The following is an 18831-nucleotide window of genomic DNA, read 5'->3' on the forward strand; positions in this document are numbered from 1 at the left end:
ATGAAGAAAACTAAAGACACAAGGGAAAGATTAGTCCAAAGGATTGATGGACCACATCTACCACGACCTCCACCAGGCTGAACCCAGTACAACTAGATGGTGCCTGGCTACCACCACTGACGGCTCTGATAGGAATAACAATAGAGGACCCTGGACAGAGCTGAAGAAAAATGTAGAACAAAATTCTAACCCAAAAAGAAAGACCAGACTTGCTGGCCTGACAGAGACTGGAGAAACCTGAGATTATGGCTTCTGTACACCCTTTCAGCTCAGTGATGAAGGCACTTCTGAGGTTCACCCTTCAGCCAAAGATTGCACAGGCCCATAAAACAAAATGAGACTCAAGGGGCACACCAGCCCTCGGGAAGGACTAGAAGGCAGGAGAGAACAGGAAAGCTGGTAATTGGGAGCCCAGGGTTGAGAAGGAAGAGTGTTGACATGTCGTGGGGTTGCTAAACAATGTCATAATACAATATGTGTACTAACTGTTTGATGAGCAACTAGTTTGTTCTGCTCTTCATCTAAAGTATAAGAAAAAAGAAAGAAAGAAAATACATGCCATTTATCATAACTGGATGGAAATTGTCAGTAAGCTGAAACCAAGCCCATTTCCACTGAGTAGATTCTGGCTCATAGTGACCATATAGGACAGAGTAGAACTGCCCCATAGCTTTTCCAAGGAGAGGCTAGTGAATTCAAACTGCCGACTTTTTGGTTAGCAGCCGAGCTCTTAACCACTAAGCCACCAGGGCTCTGGAAATTGTCAGTAGGTCATAAATCAGTGCACAATCCTATTGATGAAGGGTAGGAACACCATCTTTGGATTTGCAGTATCGTGATCACCATTATATTCGTTGTCTCTCTTAATAATAAACCCACAAAGGATCCTAGTTCTTGAATTGTTGTTGTTGTTCATTGCTGTCGAGTCAGCTCCAACTCATGGCAACCTCATATATAACAGAATGAGTGCTCACCATCCTCATAATTGTTCACATGTTTGAGCCCATTGTTGCAGCCACCATGTCAATCCATCTCATGGAGAGTTTTCCTCATTTTTGTGGACCCTTGACTTTACCAGTCCTCAAATAGAAGCCAAATATATTAGGTTTTCACCCAAAATTGCACATTATTTTTGGCAATGATATGGTTAGAAATATTCTGCAAAGAAAAGTATGTGAAGTCTAGAACATTTCTCAAACTCTTTACCCTTAAAAATATGAAAAAATTCTTGCAAATGTCAAGTTTTTGCCTACATTACCTTTTGTATACTGTTACCCGCTCATGTAAAACTATAAAACTAACTCTGAACTCTTTACCTGTAGCTTTTATACAACTATACAGCCAAAAATGTAAAGGTTAAATAAAAGCAAACTTACAAAACCAATACGATTATACTTAAAAGCATTTCTTTAATGTGATACATGCTGTAATTACTTTATTTTTATCAACAAATACATGTGCCTTCACTTAGAAGGGTAATCATTTTAATAGCCCTCTTTATAACATTGATTAATAAATAATATAATTTCGCAAAGAATCCTTATTATGTATTTACTTCTACATAGTGCTATTGATCTACTGCAAATTAATACTTACAAAAGTCACAGTCATGTGATTTATCACCTTGCCAAAAATATGGTGCAGACCCCTATGGTACAGCTTCTTTCCTGGCTGGCATGGCTATTTTGCCAACTGTCATGTAATGACTCATTTCTCCCACTCTTTCTGTCTACGTGACCCTCTGTAAAGCCTTCTTTTGTGCAGCATGTCATAATATCATTTGGCCTCTACTTGGGACAAGGGCATCATTTATGTGTTAAGTCCACCTCGGTTCTTTCCCTTTTAATGTAAGATAGTTAAAGTAGTGCATTACTTCACTGCAGTATCATTCCCTGATGTCAAATCGTAATTTCAATTTATTAAACAACTTAGGAAGCTGAAGTTTTATTCCATTAAAATATCTTTCAAAGGCGAATTTTTACTACAAGTTTTGTCTTTATAACTGGCAAAAGAATCTGAAGGCAATAACAGTGTACACAGGAGAAATAAAAGCAGTGTTAATGCCCATGTTTGCACATATTGGTGTCAAGTGAACACTTTAACTGATAGGTCCTTTAGGTACACTGGCACAAACACAGATGTAAACATGGGCATAAACACATGTGGCACTACGAAATGTGAGGTGGTCATCTAGATGAATCTAAAAATGTTTATGTTATCCTCATAATGACCCTATGAGATGGCAATTAATGCTATCTCCATTTTATGTATGAGGAAATTGAGAAGTTAAATGACCGTCCTAAGATTGCATAGCTAGTAAGTAAGTAGTAAAGCCAGCATTCAAGCCCTGGTTGTCTAGATTGAGTATCAATACTCTTGATCAACGGGAGTAACAATTGGGAGGACAGTAATGTCAACACAACTACATTCAATAGCTTCTTAAATGCACATGTTATCTGACTTGTATTGCCTTTAGTGAAAAATATAAGAATGGAATTTTAAAAATTGTTTTCAATGCCCATTTCATTGTGGACACAAGAAATAGATGTTAAAAATGTTGCTAAAATATTGATTTGAAAGGACAAGATACAATTTTTTCAAGACAGTAATATGGGAAAATTTATTATTTGTTTAATGAGGTATTGTAGAAATCATTGGATAAATATATATATACCAAAAAAAACCAAACCCATTGCTGTCGAGTCAATTCCAACTCATAGCCACCCTAGGACAGAGTAGAACTGCCCCGTAGAGTTTCCAAGGAGAGCCTGGTGGATTCAAATTGCCGACCTTTTGGTTAGCAGGAGTAGCACTTGACCACTATGCTACTAGGATTTCCAAATATATATGCTTATGTAAAGATTACAGCCTTGGAAACCCTGTGGTGCAATTCTGCTCAGTCCTATAGGGCCGCTATGAGTTGGAATCAACTTGATGGAAACATTTTACGTATATATGCACTAAAGCCAAGTGTCTTATTTCAAAGGGCAACCAAAAACTGAAGGAGACTCAGATCTCATATAGACAGTGTATATTAAAGCCATTTCCATTTGAAAATGTACTTTAAGTCTTTCTCAAAACTATCATTTTAAAATGTGGTACAAATGAATATCTCTTAAACCCAAGACTCTGAAGTTTCAACAGCAATGTACTTCCCACGCCCCATGAACCTGGCCATAGCAAGCATTTACAGGCTTCGGTTTTCAGGATTACAAGAATGGAAGCGATATGAGGAGAGATGGATGGAAATGGATTAATCTTCTGGGAAAGGCTCACTGATGGCAATTTCCCAGATGAGTAGACTAATAAAATAAATTAACAAATACAGATACATTCAACCCTATGCGTATACCTTCAAGCCAAGCAATTCTTATCACCAACGTTTTTAGGCAGAACCACGCACCATAAGATTGTTGTTTCTGATCCTGTATTTTAGGAACGCAGAAAGGTATTAGTCACCTTTACATTTCATATGTCACCTGAAAAACATTATGGTCTGAAGTGGTAGTTAAAAGAGATAATTTTGTGTAATTAAGGCTGGTAAATAAGCCAAATGACAACAGATGCTTTAAAAGACCTACATTGTGAAAGATGGCATGAAAGGGAACTCTGAAAGGCTAAGAAAAACAGGGGTGATGGCAAAGTTAGGCCTAGTGATAGTAAAGCCTTTAGATACCCTAGCTCTTCCTTTTTTTTTCCATGTTAGATGACTAGATAATCCTCATTTCTCTGAGTGTGACAGCACTTTTCCTAGGTATAAATTAGAGATAGTTATTTTAAGACCATCGAAGAGGCATAGTGATAAAAGTTAGGAAGGACATGGATTTAATTTCAATAGCTCCATCACAATGCTATGCACAATACCTTACCTTTTAAACGGCTTAGCACACTCACAAAAGATGGAATATGTGTATTTGTGTGCACCGGGTAATCGATCACAAGGAATGATTATCATTTTCTTTTGGGAAATAAACTGCATTTTGCCTTAAATTCTCACATTTCTTCCCAAGGTTGAAGTGTCAGCTGACAGCATGCAGAAATTTAAAGTAATTGATTTAACAACCTCGGACAAGGAGAGCATGTATGAAAGTTTGTCTCAGTGTTTGACTTGACTCTGAAAGAGTTTCTCTAGACTTATTTTCTAAACAGCACCCTAGTACTTTGGATGAACAAAATGGCCTTTAAGCTTGCATGAACAAGGTGTTTCTTTTCCTCTAGTGCGAAGCTTCGCTATTTCATCTTTTCAAACTCTTTTACTGCACTCGGTGCAGACTTATATTGACAAGGGTAGAATTTATCTCCTGGAGGAGAATGCCATGCTTCTGTTAAGTGCTAATATAACATTTATGTGTTGGTGCCTTAATAACAGCTCCAGCTTACCTAATGAAAGTTGAAAGCAAACAGTACTCTCTGAGATTTTATTATGACTGAAGTGACTGCAATTTGAGGCAAATTATCCTTATTTTTGTTCCCATATCAAAAACAGAGTTGCTAAAGCAATTGCTACGTGTTTGGTATGGAATTAGGTTCCACTCTCCTTAATCTACAAGGAAGAGCATTTTTCATGTAAACAGCTCAGGAGGGTCAGAGAGAAGAGCTGTTTCTGTGAAAAATGCTTGTCAATAACTTTGTGAGTGAAGTTTGGAATAAAGTGCTTGTAACCTGTCATTATTCCTTCCTCTCAAAGTTGAGAGTGAGTGGATGAAAATTGAACATGTGGATTGAAAGCAGGGTGAGTGTTATGGCCTTATCGACTTCAGGTAAAAGGACTGTTTTAACTTGTTATTATTTTTCCATTCAGAGGTCAGGCAAGGTACAGTATTACCAGCATAGACTGCAGTGTAAGCAAATTGGTATACAAAAAGGCTATTACCCACACTCACAAAGCGGAGGAAAGTATAAGTCAGTAGTATCAAGTGCACTTGTGATCTCCACAAAAACGAAACAACTGACAGTGATTTGAAAAAGCATAGATAGGTAAGCATGAAGCAGCTTGTGTTGTTAGGTGCCGTCAAGTTGGTTCCGGCTCGTAGCAACTCTATAGGACAGAGTAGAACTGCTCCATAGGGTTTCCAAGGAGCGGCTGGTGGATTTGAACTGCCAACCTTTTGGTTAGCAGCCAAGCTCTTAATTACTACGCCACCAGGGCTCCATGGAGCAGCTGGGAGGCAGAAAATATAAACTTGCTTAAATAAAGGTGCATATGTTCAGAAGGCAGGTGAGAAATATACATTGTAGTGACCTTTTTTTTTAATCACATATTAATAATACTTGTTTTACAAAGGAGTTGTGGCACAATGATTAAGCAGTTGGCTGCTAACCCAAAGGGTTCAAATCCACCAGCGGCTCCATAGATGAAAAGACTTGGCGATCTGCTCCTATAAAGATTACAGCCTAGAAAACTCTATAGGGCAGTTCTGCTCTGTCCTATTAGGTCACTACGTGTCAGAACTGACTCAACGACACACAACAACACAACACTGAATGTTAGACATCCTAGTTCTTCATTTTACCTTATTTTTTTTCCTGTTTACAAATAAGAAATACCTGGGTAGCGAAATGGTTAAGTGCTCGACTACTAGCTGACAGGTTGGCTGTTCAAATCCACCCAGAGGTACCACAGAAGATAGGCCTGGTGATCTGCTTCCAAAAGGTCACAGCCTTGAAAACCCTATGGAGCCGTTCTATTCTGCACACATGGACCATCAAGAGGTGGAATTAACCTGAGGACAACTAACAACAATAACAGTGAGCATTTTGAAAGTAATTAGCTGCTGAATTTTCAAGAACATCTGATGTGCTATTTTCAAAAGCAAAATATTGCTGTGGTCTTCCTTTTCCTTAGAGGATAAAAAAAAAATCAGTGAGGCTTCCAAACATCAAATACCCTTTCCTTGTCTTCTGGAGTCTTATTTCTAGTTATGAAGAACAGCTTAGGAGTTTAATGGCTATTTTAGGTTTGCAAGAAAAGCATCCTTTTCTCCAGGTAGTCCAAGCCCATTGCCGTCAAGCTGGTTCCGACTCACAGTGACCGTACAGCACAGACCAGAACCGCCCCATGGGGTTTCCAGGGAGTGCCTGGTAGATTCCAACTAGGTTTTTCGGTAATCCAAGGCCTACAGAAAGTATATATTTAGTGGTATTGTTTAAACACTTTTATTCTTCCATTTCTGAAGGCCATCTGGTGTTTTGACTTTGACACCGATATTGCCATTATAGAACCTCTTGGTCAGAAAATGGGGAGATTGGCCTAGAAATTAAAAGCAGTTACATAAGGGCTCAATGATTGGAAGCAAGTTTGGAGGGAGGAAGGCTTATACCTAATTTTTTTTCTTTTATTGTGCTTTAGATGAAGGTTTACAGAGCAAATTGGTTTCTTATTAAACATTTAATAGGCATATTGTTTTGTGCCATTGGTTGCCAACTCCACGACGTGCCAACATTCTCACCTTCTGGACCTTGGGTTCCCCGTTTTCATTCATCCAGCTTTCCTGTCCACTCCTGCCTTCTTGTCCTTGCCCCTAGGCTGCTGTTCTTGTTTAGTCTCGCATACATGGTTGCGCTACGTGTATTATTGTTTGTTTTATGGGACTGTCTAATCTTTGGCTGAAGGGTGAAGCTCAGGAGTGCCTTCAGTACTGAGTTAAAAGGGTGTCTGCGGGCCACATACTCGGGAGTTTCTCCAGTCTATGTCAGACCAATAAGTCTGGTCTTTTTTTTTTTTTTTTGCGAGTTTGGATTTTGTTCTACATTTTTCTCTAGCTCTATTGTGATCCCTGTCAGAGCAGTTAGTGGTGATAGCTGGGCACCATCTAGTTGTGCTGGACTCAGTCTGGCGGAGGTGTGGTAGTTGTGGTCTGTTAGTCCTTTGGACTAATCTTTCCTTTGGGTTGTATATAATTTTAAAGAAATGTTTATGTGACTATTCAATAAAGTCTCAAATATTACAAAGAGTTTGTGTTCCTTTTCTTTTAAATACATTTTCCCTGGGTTCAAAATAATTATAATAATGACCTACGGTACAAGAAATATGTTGACATTTCCTTGCTTCCGATTTGCTCCGTCAATTCATTTATTTAAACAAATATTAACTGGCTGGACATTGTGCTAATCATGATGATAGAATAATTTTAGGAGAGTCCCTGCCTTCATCTAATGAGAAAGGGCGTCAGGAACATACTAATGAGAAAGGGCATCAGGAACATAGTGAGATAAATTGCCATGATAATGCTAGAAGAATTCAAGCTCCAGAGTGGCTGGGATTTTTATCTGTTCTGTGCCATGTCCTAACCACCTAAAGATAAACCTGTACGTGGCATACAGTTGACATCTGACACATATTTGTTGAATGCTGAATGGACTTGATAGGGACATGTACAGGGTGTTTAGGAGGCTAAAGTCCTAGTGGTGCAGTGATTAAGGGCTCAGCTGCTAAACAAAAGGTCAGCAGTTTGAATCCACCAGCCACTCCTTGGAAACACTTTGGGGCAGTTCTACTCTGTGGTACAGGGTTCTGTGAGTCAGGATTGGCTCCACTGCAATGGGTTTGGTTTTTGGTTTTTGTTTTTTTGTTTGTCTTAGAAAAAGATTACTCGGGCTGAAGTGTTACAAATAGATTGAAGAAGATTGGAGTTTGGAAGACCAGTCAGGAAGCTTCGCAGAAATCTAAGCAACATATAAATAACAGTGACCTGAGTTAAAATAAAAGCAAAGGGACAGAGATAAATAGGCATACTTAAGTGATTCTAAGGAGTTAGAAATAACAAGATTAATGATTGCTTGGAATAAAGTGGGGAGAAGGAGCTAGGGAAGACTGAAGAGACAAGGACAAGACCCAGCTCTCCAGCCTTGAACAACTGAGTAGATAGAATACATTTCCCAAATGAGGAAGATATGATCAATAGGGAAGGTGGCAAGTTCATTTTTTGACACGCTGAGTTGCTTAAGGCATCATGTTGTTACATCCAGGGTTTCTGTACTGATACCCTCCTTCCTGTAGTCCCAGACTAGACTGCACAAATCCATTACAACTGTTGTCTTTGTTGTTGTGTGCCATTGGGTTGATTCCAATTCATAGAGACCCTATAGGACAGAGTAGAACTGCCCCATAGGGCTTCCAAGAAGCAGCTGGTGGATTCAACCTACCGACCATTTGGTTAGCAGCCTGAGCTCTTAGCCACTGCACCACCAGGGCTACCCATCACAACTGGATGAAACAAATACAAGTACCTATCACAGTAATTATAAACATGATTTTCTTACATACAATATAAATTGCATTTTACAATACAAAATATTCTTTCCAGATAAAAGTCTTTATGGAATACAAAAGTATATGAAGAGTAGACTGTTTCTTTCATTTATTTATTTATTGTACTTTAAATGAAAGTTTACAAATAAAGTCAGTCTCTCATAGGAGAAGTTATACACACCTTGCTATGTACTCCTCGCTGCTCTCCCCTTAATGGGACAGCGCATTCCTCCTCTCCACCCTATATTACCCGTTTCCATTCAACCTGCTCCTGTCCCCCTCCTCCTTCTCATCTCTCCTCCAGGCAGGAGTTGCCCACATAGTCTTATGTGTCTACTTGAGCCAAGAAGCTCACTCCTCACCAGTATCATTTTCTATCTCATAGTCCAGTCCAATCCCTGTCTGAAGAGCTGGCTTTGGGAATGTTTCCAATCTTGGGCTAACAAAGGGTCTGGGGACCATGGCCTCCAGGGTCCCTCTAGTCTCAGTCAGACCATTAAGCCTGGTCGTTTTATGAGAATTTGAGATCTGTGTCCAACTGTTCTGCTCCATCAGGGATTCTCCGTTGTGTTTCCTGTCAGGGCAGTGATCGGTGGTAGCTGGGCACCATCTAGTTCTTCCAGTCTCAGACTGATGAAGTCTCTGGTTTACATGGCCCTTAAGAGTAGACTGTTTCTGAGAGTTAAGTTATTGTGATTATTCTGAGTCATGACTCATCAATGAAAACTACACCACCACTAACGAAGTCACAGCAAAGGAAGCTTTGTAGCCTTTAGGAGTTAATTATGAGTGTATCTGTGCAGGTAAATAGACTTAAATATTTTTGCATTTACAGTTATTTGCCATGCAGGCACTAAATTAGTGTGCTGAATTGAATGTTTGTACCTACATATGTATTTAAACATAGTATAATTTTTTCTCTTATCTCACTGAATTCTACCAAAAACATTGAAATAAACATGAAAGAGCTATTCAAAATGCAAGCATAATACCAGAGCTCCCACTTTGTATTGTTACTTTAGAGTATAATATTCAACTATTGAAAGAGCCCTGGTGGCACAGTGGTTAAAGCGCTCAGCTGCTAACCAAAAGGTCAGCAGTTTGAACGCACCAGCTGTTCCACAGGAGAAAGATGTGGCAGTCTGCTTCTGTAAAGACTTACAGCCTCAGGAGCCCTGTGGGGCAGCTCTACTCTAACCTATAGGGTCACCGTGAGTCAGAATCGACTCGAAGGCAGTGGTTTTGGTATTCAGCTATTGATTGATTAAATAAACAGCTTATAAATTGAAATACTGTGTATCTCACCTTTATTTCAACTTATTTCTATTTCTTTATTATGTAATTATTTAATTTACCACATACTTAAGCGCGTATGTGTAAATTATTTCTAATAAGTTCCCTGGAACACCAGCAGCTGCATTCTGACATCAGCATCTGACGGTTATCTTTTATTTCTGGGAAGAACCCGAGTGTCATGGCAATGCCAATGACACTAGCAGTCTACTGGTAGTGGTGGTAGCTCCCCATTTTCCCAGAGATGCTGCCATCGAGTATCATGTCATTGCAGTGGCAGATGGACCATTTAAAAGGATGTATTTTGCATTGAAGGAGATATCTGAGGGTTTGCAAAATGAATGTGAAGCTGAGGAGTCCAGCTCTGCTTCCAGTGCATGATCTCCATTTCTTTAAGACGGACATCATCTTCAATTTTATTACCTAATTTAAACAGGGCTCTAAATGATCTGATGGCTGTGTTTATACGAGCAAGGAGAAGATTCTCAGAAGACAACAAGGCAGTGCCGTTGTGTTCTAGAATACTCTATAAGAAAGACAGCACTGATGCCGAAGTTCTGCAAGCAGGTAAGGGGACTATTAGGAAGGCGGAAGAAAAGTACAGACTGTGGAGTCCTGTCATATGTAATTGTCAAAGACAGGAAAAGAGAGGTTGAGAGAGCATGGGAGATTTTTGCCACCCGTCCAGCCAGTGCTAGTGAGCAACAGATGGCAGATATGAATCCACTTTCTCTCTGATGATCTCAAGTCTCTTGTGCCTTTTGTGTAAAGCTCTAAGTGATTCAAGTTTAAAGAAATGTAATTTTTTCCTACACTATAACTCTCTTTATTATATTTCATGTTGTACACTGTAAACATTTATACTTACATACATTCATTCATATTAACAAATTGTTACATATACAGTACCATCAATACTATACTTTAGAGATATTTAAGGGATCTAGACCAACCCCAATGCCAATCTGACCCCACAGTGTACACACATAAATGAGCGCCAAAATCTCATCCCCAAAACTGGCTCTGACTCAGTGTGGACTTCCACCACCCATGTGCTGAAAAGGCTTTGATTCATCGTCCCAAGAGATAGAAACATAACCACATGCACTCGGTGTAGCTCACTGTGTGGCTGGCGACCAAAATGGGAGGTCTGAATCAAAAGGTACATCTCATTGTCATCAAGCAAGCCAGACTCAAGAGTCAGAACTTTTAGGCCAGCAACTAGTTAATTTCCAATCTGAATATCAGTTGGAAATTCTCACTCTTCCCAAGCCAATGAAAATTTTGATTTTCATTGAACCAGCCTCACGTAAATGGGACTGAAATGACTGCATTGATTCAAAATAATTAATCCCAATTCTTTATAGTATTAGCCTAAATTGTGTGCATAGCCCTTCAGTGGGTTTTTAAATGCAGTTGTACCTCAGGTCTTGCTATAGGTGCATTTGAATTCAATATTTGCAAATTGAATTGTACCTTGAACACTTTATGGAAGTTAGCTTTTCAAATGCATCATTTTCTACATCAGCTATTTCTAAAGTAAAGGGTATAACTACCTGTTCACCTATCTTTTGTTTAAATACAGACTTTAATGTATTGAATATATTTGAACAAGAAGCTTTCTGTAGCTAATTTTTTATCTTTAGGTTTTTGGTGATTGTTTCTTTGCAGACGAGAAAGAATAACAATTCTATCACACCAACCTTGTGGATTATTTATATTACAGGGAAAAGAGCAAATCACAGGTGGTTCTGGTCACCATTTCAAGACCATTCACCTGTTTCCTTAGTGAATAGTCAGGTATAGAATCCTTATTATCCAGGATCTAGTTCAGCGTTCTTTTCACCGTTCCACCATCGAATGGAAGAAGAAAGGGAAAATGGTTGTTGGAAAATAGAGAAGTGGGTATTTACCACAAATGCCATTAGAAGGCCTATTAATGTCTCTGAAATCAGCTCATACAGGAAAAAACAGGAATTATACTAACAAACTTAGTGACTACTGAACACAACTAAATCCTTGTGCAGCTTTGGGTTTTTTTCACAGTTTCATCCTTTCTGAAATAAAATGTACCATAAATGGCCTTCACACACCACCCTAAGGCAACTTTAGTTTGGGAAAATATTTGTTATACATGCCTTCATAAAAATAATTCTGGAAATATCTTTTTTTTACCTGTATGCTGCTATGTAAGGACAGGGGTCTATACATTTACATTTTCATGAATATGAATATGAAATAGTAGTTGATCTGTATTAACTTAACCGGTGTAAAAGATGGCATTCTAAGATCCCAGTATTCTATTTTTTCCCCTTTTACCCTGGAGCAATATTAGAAAGAAATTTCAACTTGACATTTTTAATAGATTTAAAATATGAAGTGAAGAAAGCAATGACAATGTAGCAGAGAACAAGCTCCTCTTGTTCAGGAAGGAAGGAATGAACATAGAGCCAGGCAGAGGGTGGTTGTTCTGCTAAGACTAGTTTTAGAGGAAAAAAGAAATCAACCTTATCAAATGCATATCCTTTTTTGCAGTTTGCCTACTTGATGGCTGACATTCCACCATCTCATAACATTCTTTCAATAAGTTATACTCATTTTGTTTAAAAAAGAAATTTAACATATATTTAAATAGTGCCATTTTGTGGTGGAGAGGAACTGTGTGCTGAGTTGTGCGTTATACTAATGGCATTGGGTGCAGAATGAGTCATCATGGTTTTTATTTATTCATTCATCCTTGGATCCTTTTAAAACTCTCCAAGGCCCTAATGACCATCATCATTATCATCAGTAAAAACTGCTTTCTGGTGAAAAGGCAATAGGCATTAAATTTAGAGGCAGCATTAAATTATCGGTAAAGAGGACTTGAAATAGCACTACACGTATATTCCTGGACACAATATACTGAGGGTTCATATAGTGGCCATGAGGCAATCTTCTTTATAAACTTTGTAGGAAGATACTCTTTTTTCCTTTACAAGGCAATATCATTTAGCTCAGGAGAAGATAGAAGCCAGTTCCTATGCTCCAGTATTAAGCACTGGAAGTCAAAGTTAGCAGCCATAAGAAGGGTTGTTAACTGCAAATAAAACTTAAAAAAAAAATTATTGATATCAAATTTGAATTTTAAGCATTTCCTCTACCCACTACAGTTCCTTGCACGTAGTAAATAAACACTGTCCAGTGAATGGGTAAAAAATTAGGGAGAAGAGTTTTGAGCTAAACCTTATAGAATCCTTTCTTAGTATTTTCAATATTGTGTTGTCATTCAGCAAACATAAGAGCAGCAATACTTCTCTGGGTAATCTCCAACAACAGCGTTAGAATTACAACCTCTGGGCCAAGTTCTGCTCATTTTGGGGTGAATTTAGTGTAGCATCTGAAAGTGAGGGTACCTTGTGATAAATCCAGAGGGTCAGTATGCTCGGGAGTCCCCCTATCCTTCACTTATCAACAATTGCATCACAATTTGGACAGTCTTCCTCTCGTGGAGACATTGTAGGTTAGTGCAAAGTGTTCGGAATTTGGACCAAGGCTGAGTTAGAGATTGTTTCCTGCTGTGAATGGTCCAATACCTTAAACCCTGTATCAAAGATCAGGGACTGGCAGATGTCTGACTTTGAAGTATCTGGTCAGATATTTGAACTTCCTGCCTTGTAAAAAAAAAAAAAAAAATATATATATATATATATATACACACACATATATATATATATATATATATATGAAGCCTGGTGGCGCAGTGGTTAAGAGCTCACCTGCTAACCAAAAGCTTGGCAGTTCGAATCCACCAGCCTCTCCTTGGAAACTCTATGGGGCAGTTCTACTCTGTCCTATAGGGTCACTGTGAGTCGGTATCATCAACTCAGCGACAAGGGGTTTTATATATATATAGAAATTTCCATATGGAACAAAAGAATTACCATGTAATGTAAAATATAACTTTTAGTATAGCCTTTTGTCAATAAATTTTCCATCCCTATGAATACAGTTCTTTTTTTTACAATTGGTAATTTTTTTTTAAATCACAAATGACAGGTATCTTTTTTAAAACAACTAGCAATTTCTTCAGAATCTCGATGTCCTTTTCTATAAAATGGAAGTGATAGCTAACCTTGTCCGTATTTAGGATGGTAATGGTGATAAGTCCAGATAATGTCTGTGGAAGTGATTTTGTTCATTGGTAAGTATTGTTAAGTTGTTATTGTTGCTGCTATTTTTCTGAGACTCCTAATGACCTTAAAAAGGCTTTTAAAAGGGTATAATTGGGGTCTCCTTTTTTAACATATTTTGGCATATTTTGGTATTTGTTTGTCCAAAAATTTTAAGACATGGTTTAAAGATATGTCTAGTTTTATTGTTGAACTTTATAAGTAGAATCCCTAATCTAGGCATATACAGAAGTAGAGGACATCCAAGGGAATTCACTTCCAATGACATGCTTAACTCCTCTGGCTCCTTAATATTCTAAAAAAAAAAAAAACAGAAAATATTTTTTTCCTTGATCAGAACATTTTTGTCTATTTTCTTTTGCAAAGTGAGTTCATATCTCCCTTAAGCTCCTCTTTCCAACTCTTTTAGAGTGGCGGGATTTTAAACCTCCTATTTATTTGGCTAGCCTCCCTTACCACAGCGGATTGACCAATGCCTCCCCAAGCTGACATGCTTATCCTGGAGATCCTTTTGAGAAAAGTTCTGCAGTTTGACATTTTTCAATAGTCTTTTCTTTTTGTTAAGATCCTTAACATCAGAATACAAGCATTCCTTACTTTTTGTTTAAGAACTTTGAACAAGGTGCAGGTAGGGTTTCTCACTGTATTCTTGTTACATTCACAGCATCATTATCTTCTAATTCTCTATAACATGTTAATGGAGGCCCAAGCTACATCTTTTACTTCTGTAGTTAATGTTTTTGAGCTAGAAAAGTCATTCTTAGCTATTGGTTTGAAATAAGTTCTGTATTATCATCAATTTTATAGGAAGTACGTTAGGAAATCCAGTCTATAGAAGTTCTCTTAAATGATGTTTTAGTCAGTAACTTGATTGTTTCTATTACTCTAAGGAACCTGCCCCAAAGTTATTTGAGATGAGATGTGTAATAGTTAAGACTTTACAGGCATATAGAATTCTACTGATCTCTGGGAGTTTCTGGACAATTCAAAGCTTCCTAAATCTTGAATACACTACAGACTTGTGAAGTGAAATGGCAGTCCTGAAACTTAGGTCGTTCTGAATTATAGACTAGTATTAGTATTTTTTTTTTTTTAGCTGGCTAAGTAGACTTGAATCCACCAGCCGCTCCTTGGAAACTCTATGGGGCAGTTCTACTCTGTCCTACAGGGTCGCTATGAGTCGGAATCGACTCGATGGCACTGGGTGTTCTGGGTAAGTAGACTTGGGTATTCTAATTACTGATCAGAATAACTTAACTAAACATATTTAAGCTAATTAAAGGTTTAAACAGCTTTTGTCATTAAAATAACTTCTGGGCTGAGCATTTGCTCTGTTTCAAAACAGGCTGAATTGAGTCCTGGCAAATTAAATTTCGTACAGCATCTGCAAGCATCTTTATATAGATTTGAAATTAGTTAAGTAGAACAATTTCAGTTTCCATACTGGTACTTAAAGAATTTGGAATTTAAAACCAGAGAACGTTTATTGTTGCTGATGTCCTTGAAAGGTTCACCACCAGTTCTCCCTTTGTTAGCAAATTTTTATATAGTTTAAAAAATTTTTCTCTTAAAAATTGAGTTCCTTGTAAGTGAATCAAGGCACCCTGAGTGGCGCAAACAGTAAAGCACTCAGTTGCTAACCAAAATATTGGTGATTCCAACCCAACCAGCAGCTCCATGGGGGTGGGAAAAAGACTTGGCAATCTGGTCCCATAAAGATTACAGCCAAGAAAATCCAAAGGGGCAGTTCTCCTCAGCCACATGGGGCCACTATGAGTCGAAAACAACTCAACAACATCTAACAACAACATAAGTAAATCAAAAAGGGATTTCTGCCAAAGTGAACCATAGAATGAGAGGAGGCTTTCAACTACACAACACTGAAAGTTCCGTTTGACAAATATGTATTGGGGTACGAAGATTAATATGACACAACCACTGTCCTCTTATAACTTAAGTCCTAGAATAAAGAGGGGATATGTATTGAAGCAATGGGTTTGGTTTTGGCTTATGTAATGAAGGTGAGCGCTGATGGCCCAGTGGTTAAGAGCTCAGCTGCTAACCAAAAGGTTGACAGTTCAGATCCCACCAGCCACTCCCTGGAAACTCCATGGGGCAGTTCTACTGTGTCCTATAGGGTCACCACAAGTCGGAATCAATTCTACGGCAACGGGTTTGGCTTGTTGGGTTTTATGTAATGAAAGTGTTAGACTGAGGGCTGACCTCAATTTGTTTGACTGCAGTATTTGTGTGATCCTAACAATTCTAAATATTAATCTGTAAGAATAACAGAAGATTTTTCATTATCACCCACTTTTTACCCACAGCTCGGATGGGTCTCATTTTGAAGAAAATGTTGCATAAGTAAATTTATTAAACAGGTAATCTGGGATAACAGTGGCGGCATACTTATTGCATAAAAAAAGAAGGAAGGACAGGCTCTTTCCTAAAAAAATTCATTGTTAAGGTCATTTAAATCGCATCTGCCTATAGTGGTATTAACATAGAATCAATTTTGCAGATACTCAGTTTACGTCCAGTTCTCCAAAGGTGACAATCTGTAAGACCAAAGCCTAGGATAGTGATGGTTATAGACTGAACATTTTGTAATATGAGAACACCTTTCAAGAGTTGACATATTTGATTGGCATTAGCTGTTAAATTGACAATATACCTGATCACTCTACCCAAAGCCAAAGGATGGATATAAGGCACAGGGGAAAAACTATCGCATTGTGGCCCATCTAAAATTTGGCTTTTCTCCCCGCCAACAAAACTACTATATTACAATTGAAAATAGAATATGGGCAATGAACTATTTTTATTCCAAACTGTTAATTTAAAATGAATACATTAAAACAAAACAAAACTGGGAAAGTTGCTGACTGCATAGGGGAGGAGAATTTCACTGCTGTTTCTTAGGTTTTTTTGTTAAGAAAGCAATGATTTTGCCAAGTTTTGTGGTTCAGGCATCAGAACTCTGCTGCTATTCCAAAAAATAAAAATAAATAATAACTAGTTAAATTAGAGTTTGGGGAAATAGATTAGATTGTAATGTATGCAACCAATTAGGCAACACTGACTTGATTCACTGTGATGTCTAAAATGGCATTTTAAAAAATGAAAGTAGCTAAATTTGGCCCTGATAAAATATATAGCAGCAATGGGTTAGGAATTTTGCAGTTTTGCCCAAAGAGTCCAATCAAACAACCCATATATTAGATGGCCGTTAACATGCTGGCAGCTGAATTTTTTACATCAGTTTCCAAGGTTGCACAGTAATTACATCTACTGTGAGTCATTTTTGCAGCATATTTTATAAAACTTTTACAGGTTTGCTGGGAAGGGATTATTCAAAGTCACCTTTTATAGATTCTGCCATGAATATTAGACAATTCTGTGAAAATGTTAGTGTTTATCACTTACATTGCTTCTGGTTTAAGTGTACTTGGCATTTGAGAGTGTAGTATAGTATATGAGTGGCGCTTCCTTTTCTGTGTAGACCGTCTGTTCCCTAGCATTGCTAGTTTATGTTCCCGCTGAGTTGCTGCCAGAACAAAATAAATCCAGTTGCCTTTTGCTGCTCAAGGCCAACCTAGCAACCATGGAAGGAATTAGTTGTTGGGAGCATTCGTCCTAGCGTGGCACTAGAGAACGGTGATGTTCAATATCATGACCAATACAGTCCACAAAGGGCTTGCTCGTTTGGACGGCCGACCGATTTAGGTTTAATATTTTGGTGCATGCCCTTTTATTCTTATTCCCAATTATATCCAGTCAGTGCCCAGAGATGTATTTGAGACTGTGGTTGAGCAAGCTACTTAGCATAACTTTTAGATCCACTGCTTCTTAAATCAAAAGTGCTTTAGTTTATTCTATTTGCATTAGTACATTTTCACAGCTGAGTGAAAAGTCATGATCTTTTCTTCAAATTAATATTTGGAACATACCTACCGTCTTATCTCAAGCACGGTCATGCATTCATTCCTAGAATATAAAAGCCAGGTGAGAAATATAAGATGCTGTATTGGGGGAGGAGGAGAGGGGCGTGTATAAGGTACATATACCCAAGCAGTATCTGTACTAGATTTCAGGATGGAGAAAGTATAAATGGCAGTAAAGCTTGGACTCTATGGAAAACTTAAAGGCAAGAGAGAAGGGGCTAAGTTGGTCTTGTTTGCTAGAGAATGCGTCAGCACAGAGTTCAGTAAAGCCCAAATAAGAAGTGGTGATTCTCGTTCAAACAATGTGGGAGAGACAAGATTAGGATTGCCACAGCAGAACCAGCCTCTTTCACCTTGCTGCTCACACAAGGACCCAAAAGCAAACGTAATTTTGTTTTCTGCCTTGACCTCACTTTTGCCATCGCTCAGTACAGGTGTAAGCTCTGCTGGAAATCTCCGTCTTTATCACTTTGAAATCTTGATTTGCAAAGAACTCTTCTTGGCTGTTGTGGCTATTTGTTTATGTTTTTTTTTTCCTTGTTCAAAGGAGAACACATTTTTGAAAGCAGAGCTCAGACCTCTAAAATTCATAAATAGCAATTTCTACACCTTTAGAAAACTACTTGAAAACTGCTCATTTCTTCAATGTGTATGTCCATTGAGCATCTGCTTCTTACTGGGCACTCGGCTAGGCACTGAGGAATCACTGGTAAACAAGACAAAGATCTTGCCTTCAGAAAGCTAATGTTCCAGTGGGAGAGAGTTGATAAATAAACTATTATAAGTGCTATGGAGAGAAATATAGCAGACTAAGGGAGAGAGAAACACAGGGTAGTGGCTGTTTTAGATAAAATGCTCAGGGAAGGCTTTTGTGAGGAGGTAACACTTGAAGAGAGATCTTGAGGTTTGATGGACCAATTTTATATGGCCTTTCTTGCCATGGCCTTATAACTCCCACCAAAAGATTAGGTGACACTACGCAAATAAGGTGTTTGTGGCCCGTCAAAGGGATTGGACGGCTTGCTAATAACATGAATAAGGCCTATGGCACCCTTGTGGGGGTTGGGATCATGCAAATAAGGTGTATGGAACCCTAACAAGGCGATTGGTCAGTTTTGCCATCCATTAGGCTCAGTGGCTTAAGAGCTTGACTGCTAACCAAAAGGTTGGC

Source organism: Loxodonta africana, chromosome 10 (assembly GCF_030014295.1).
Source record: "Loxodonta africana isolate mLoxAfr1 chromosome 10, mLoxAfr1.hap2, whole genome shotgun sequence".
NCBI lineage: Eukaryota > Metazoa > Chordata > Mammalia > Proboscidea > Elephantidae > Loxodonta > Loxodonta africana.